The sequence below is a fragment of the Dreissena polymorpha genome, chromosome 10 (assembly GCF_020536995.1).
Source record: "Dreissena polymorpha isolate Duluth1 chromosome 10, UMN_Dpol_1.0, whole genome shotgun sequence".
NCBI lineage: Eukaryota > Metazoa > Mollusca > Bivalvia > Myida > Dreissenidae > Dreissena > Dreissena polymorpha.
Genome location: NC_068364.1, coordinates 61,593,611 through 61,599,610, shown reverse-complemented (window position 1 = coordinate 61,599,610; position 6,000 = coordinate 61,593,611). Strand labels below are relative to the sequence as shown.

General features: G+C 32.9%; 1 long non-coding RNA gene across 5 annotated transcripts in view; it reads left to right on the top strand.

The window, feature by feature from the left end:
- Positions 1–880: 880 nt before the first annotated feature.
- LOC127847730 (uncharacterized) overlaps positions 881–6,000 on the top strand; it is a 32,626-nt gene continuing 27,506 nt past the window's right edge. For all 5 annotated transcript variants that reach the window (XR_008034142.1, XR_008034141.1, XR_008034140.1 and 2 more), the window contains exons 1-2: positions 881–1,345; positions 2,498–2,620. This is a non-coding gene — a long non-coding RNA (uncharacterized LOC127847730). The remainder of the gene's footprint in view (positions 1,346–2,497; positions 2,621–6,000) is intronic.

Below are 6,000 nucleotides of genomic sequence, written 5' to 3'. Positions count from 1 at the left end.
AAAGAATCTTGATATAATTGACTCTCCTCCCGATTTAATTTCATCCGTCGTCCATCTTGGTCAGAAATGTGTATTGATTCGTATTTGCAAATTTGTTAAATATTGCCTATATTAAATATTTACTTTATAACATAACTTGAAATTACCTCATACACAAATTATACAAATTTTAGAACAAACGGATCGTGAGTAATTTATAAATGATCGATTTTGAAACGAAATATTTTTAGAATATACTTCCGTAAAATAACGGCTAGCTGAACCAGACATCATGGCCAGACAATAACAAATGCATTTTTGAACGCTTACAAGGTTTTTATAGAAATGTAAGTGTTTACTTTGTTATATATGTACGTTTGCAATTCATTTGTATTATTCCTTTTTCCGATCACACATATATGTCTAGATCTTTAATTAAAATAGTGGTCGGTCGACTTCCTTTACACCGGATGTTTTTATGCCCAAAAATTAATCGAAATAATCGTGTATGGTGTTCGAGGAGTGACATGCATATGGTCGTCATATGTTTGAAAGTTGTCATAAAGTCGTCTTTTAAAGTACTTTTAATTTTAAATGAACAATTAAAGTGTTTCCATTTGTTAGTATAGTTTTTTTTGTAATTGTGTCATTTTGTGACTATACTTATTACTATATTGTGAGTAAATAAGTGAATTTTAAAATGAAGGGTCACTGGAAAATAGGTAACCGTTTTGGGCTAGCTACTGGAATAAATTCTAAGAAGAGGAAAGTGCGGAATCAATCATTACATGTAAGTCGCCAGATATCTCCTTTAAAATTGAAAGTATCAAAACAGAAAGCATGTTCAAAATCATTCAAAAGGAAATTGCCTACTGTATTACCATTCATAAACACTCTGTATCGTTGTAAAAAATTTGATACGTTGAAGGTTGTATTGCGTTGTATAAGAAACATCAATATTAATGGATATAAACTGGTAAATCTAGGATGTCTAGAAACGCACATGAATAAGGTAATGAAACATGTTGTATTGTGTGAGGCAGCGAAACAAGTTGTTATTACAGACAATCCAGTCGTACGAATTACTTCGGAACTTAGGACTTAGCGTCCGTCCTGTCTGTTTGTTGCTGTGGATGCAGTAAAAGTTTTAAATTTGAAACAAGCCCAAAACTAAGAACCATGGACACAATTACAGGTCATTATGATATAAATGTTCGAGCTGTCACTGGTAACGGAGCTTCACATCTGAAGGAAGTGATGGCTACTATGGATGCCCCAAGTTTGTCCCAGCCTGCTTTCACGAGAATTGAATCTCAGATTGGTGCTTCGTGGGAATGTATTTCTCAAGATGAATTACTAGCAGCAGGTATTAATTATACACACACACACACACACACACATATATATATATATATATATATATATATATATATATATATATATAGACATATGTATATATATATATAGACATATGTATATATGATAATAGTATACAGACCATAAATTACTTTGCATGATATTTTTTTTATCTCAATTTTGCAACAATTTTTAACAAATTACATAAATAGCTTTAAATTTCGTTTCCTGATCTCCTACTGCTGAGCCTGGTGGATATGGCTGAGATTTTAACAGACAACTCGACATAAATCATATGATCGCTAGTCTGACGTCGTTACCACTAGGCCACAAAGGACATAAATTATTCACCTATATATTTAATTTAATTTGCTATTAAAATGGGAGAGGAATATGCAATTAAAACTTTACATTCTGAGTTACTTTAACCCTTACAATGTTGGAACCGATTTTTTAAGGCCTTTGCAAACAGTTTGGATCCACATGAGACGCCACAAAACGTGGCGTCTCATCAGGATCCAAACTGTTTGCTATTCTGATAGTATTATTTGAAAAAAGCGAAGAAAAATGCTTATTTTAGAAATTCAGCAGACGACATTTTAGCAGAAGACAAATTTCCAAGCATGCAAATGGTAATGAATTGAAATTATATATGTTAGACATAAAAATAAGTAATAAAAAACATTAATAATTCATAACAGTCATTATATTAATATGCTCCCATTTTTCTTCCATTCATTGGTAAGAGACCCTAGCCTATGGATTTTGTGAAGAAATTTCTCATTTAGGGAAGAATTGTCTCTAAAATTACTGCTTCGGGGAATGAAAAAATTGGTGTAAGTTAGGATTATTGTGAAAACTGCATGATTTTCAATAAATGTTCAATTGGAAAGGGGCCTTTAATAGGCCCCTGTTATAAAAGGCTGAAAACCCCTGCATTAATATATATTACTGCATGTCAACATACATGTAACTTAACAATTACACAGATCATTAGTAAATGGGTTATCCAAATTTTATACAAATTTTATAAATAAATAATTTCAAATACAATTACATTTTATTTTTTATTTAAAAATCATATTGGCAAATACTGGGGGTTGTTGTTGTACATAACATTAAAACCTGAATTTAATGTGGAATTAATAATTATTAATTACAGGTGCTGAAGAACGAAGGCTAGCCATAGAAGACAACTGTTTCCACCAAGGTGTTCCTGCGATTACAGTGGTAGCAGATGGAGGTTGGAGCAAGAGAACACACAAACACTCGTATAATGCTTTAGGTAATACAATTATCTTTTTCTATCTGCCATAATTGTATATGTTTATTTATTTATAAATCCATTTCATTGCGTTAATGGATAATTTATTCTCATTGCCAGTTTAGTTTAAATTTTGAGTTGACTATATAGACAATTTTTTTCAATGTGTGATTTTTTAAGTAATCTTGTACAAATGCAATCATGAATATCTTTCTGTGATTAAATATTTGTATGCCCCCTTCCGAAGAAAAGGGTGCATATAGTGATCGGACTGCCCGTCCGTCTGTCTGTCCGTCTGTCTTTCCGTCACACTTTGCGATTAGGTTTTGAAAAATGCTCATAACTTCTATTTCCCTTGAGATATAACCTTCATATGTTGTATGCATGTATATGGACTAGGCCTTTCCATACACACAAAAACTTTGACCCCTGTGACCTTGACCTTGAACTTAGGGTTCACGTTTAGGTTTCGAAATATGCGTTTAGGTTTCCAAAAATGCTATAACTTCTATCAAAGCGTTTATAGGGGACATATGTCATCCTATGGTGCCAGCTCTTGTTTATAAATATAATTAGTATGTCTTACAATACATTACCCCAAGGACCACTGGGAAATAATTTGTTATTCCCTTAGAGGAAGGCATATAGTGATCAGACCGTCCGTCTGTCTGTCCGTATGTCATTCCGTCAGACTTTGCGTTTAGGTTTCGTGTTTATGTTTCAAATAATGATCATAACTTCTATGTATCTTCACATAGCAACTTAACATTTGTCCGTCACACTTTCGTTTAGCTTTTGAAAAATATTAATAACTTCTATCAAAGCGTTTATATGGACATATGTCATCCTAGGATGACATCTCTTGTTTTCCTACAACTTTTTATGTACCAGGATCAGTAGATTGGGGGCATATTGTTTTTGGCCTGTCTGTCTGTTTGTAATTAATTCCCAAAACTTTCAATTTCCTTAAATTTTGGTTATAATTTTTTTTGGTTCTTTGTTTGTGTAGAAAGGTTTCATATAGCTGACCCGCTTAGTTCAGTGGGTAGAGCACAATACATGTAATATCGAGGTTGTATTTTTGATCCCCCTGGCCAGCATCTACTAATTTAGAACAGGCATTCTTATAAGACTATAATATTGATCAGGTGTTAATGAAATTAAATAATAATATATATTTTGTACATGTAGTTGAATATTATATGTTTTATTATACCCCCACAAACAACGTTTAGGGGGTATATAGGGGTGACATTGTCTGTATGTCGGTCTGTCTGTGTGTCGGTCTGTATTAAGTGTACACTATCTAAATCAAGTTGTTTTCATCCGATCTTCACCAAACTTGCTCATATGTTGTATCTGCATGATGTCTTGGTAAACTTTAATTATATGTAATGCCAGGCCAAAAAATATGTTACTTAGTGCTTTCTTTAACCCTTTGCATACTGGGAAATTTGTCGTCTGCTAAAATGTCGTCTGCTTAATTTATACAATTAGCAATTTCTTCTTCTTTTTTTTCAATGAATACAATCATAATTGAAAACAATTAGGATGCTGATGAGACGCCACGGGTTACGGTATATGTGGTTAGTTGGTGATGGGGATTCATCAGTTTATGCCAAAATACATTGAGAAATTCCAGTTTGGGGAAGTCATGTTCAAAAATTAGAATGTTCAAATCATGTTTGTAAGTGCCTTCGTTCCCATTTGGAAAAGCTAGTGGACGCTAATCCTCATTACAAACGTAGGGACAGCCTTACAAAAGCAGTTCGCATTCGCTTAGTAAGTGCTGTCCGATGTGCTATCCGGATACGATCCAAAGAAGCAAATGTACATAATGCAATAATCAAGTTAGAAAAAGTCATTCGAAACTCAGTTCACCACATTTTTGGCAACCACAACAACTGTTCAGATTTCTGTAAAGCTAAATCAATTCCACCTATTAACCAAACAACATCCTACACTAATGATTCCAATGAAGTAGACGAACCATCTGATTTATGTATTCAAAATAATTTACTTTGGGAAGAAGGAACATCTTTAAAAGATCAGGAACTTTCACGATATTCTTCAACACTTTCATATTCAGATCTTAAATCAGATATGTTGAGTGACATTTCAGTATTGCTGGACAGAGTTGCTAATAAAAAGTAAAAGACTCATCAATAATACAACAACTAATGTGGCTGAGTGTTGGATGCAAATGCGCACCAAATTTGACAAAGGCAAAGTCTAAAATTTGTGTAATCGTGGGTCATGGCATACTAGGTGTTATGGTGGATGTTTACGAATTAATGTCGGACCACAGTGGTCTTCCACTGTTTGGAAAAAGGTGACAGACTCCTCACCAGGATAACACTTCATCAAACTATATGAGGAAAGGGACAAACAATTGACACTTGCTAATCAGTCTAAATCCAAGCCACAAGCTCAATCTAATAGGTGGAAAAGAAAAGTGTCTACTGCTTATGAATGAGAGTACATCATAGTCTGCCAAGTCATCATATGGAAATGAGGCTATTCAGTGTGAAGATGCTGTTGATGCATCTGTTTTGAATACCAAATGTGATTAGTACATGTCTCATCACATTAACATTTCAAATGATAAAATTAATGCTATTACAACTCTTACTGAAGATCAATCTAATTCTCAAGTTTGGCATCAAGAAAAAGAAAAACAGCATCAAATTTGGAAAAACATCAATATCTGTGAAAAACATTGTGGAACAACTTATATACAAAACTTTTAAAGGGATTGAATTCACACTTTTTGGATTACAACACGAAAGAAATACCATTCATGAATATATTTTTAAAAAAGCTATACAGGGAATTATTTATTCATCCTCAACATAAATTTTTTGTTGGAAATCCGGATGGAATCGTTTTTATCAACAACAATAGGGAAGGACTTATTGAAGTTAAAAATGTTTTAAAAAATAAAAAATGAACTTATTTCAAGCTGCCAATACTAACAGAAATTTCTTCTTAGGAATAGAAAAGGACAAATTAAAATTAAAATTGAACTACAATTACTATTATCAGTGTCAAGGTTTATTGCATATATGCAATTAATCGTGGATAGCCTTTATAGTAAGGACCACATACCCATATCAACTCCACGTGGAAACAATTTATAAAGACAATACCCTTTGGGAATCATGGAATCCAAAGCTTAAAGCATTTTATTGCAAGGTTTTATTGCCAGAGTTAGCTTGTCCGAGATACAGAAAAATTCCTGGAATAAGAGAGCCTGGAGTATGGGTAGGTTACAATATGTTATTATTTCTTACATTGAAAGATGTTTCACAGCATAGAACACCATAAAGATGTTTTCAAGTTAAATACTATATATTAATTCAAATAAATATGAATAAAAGGTTTGTCTACATTGAAATTAT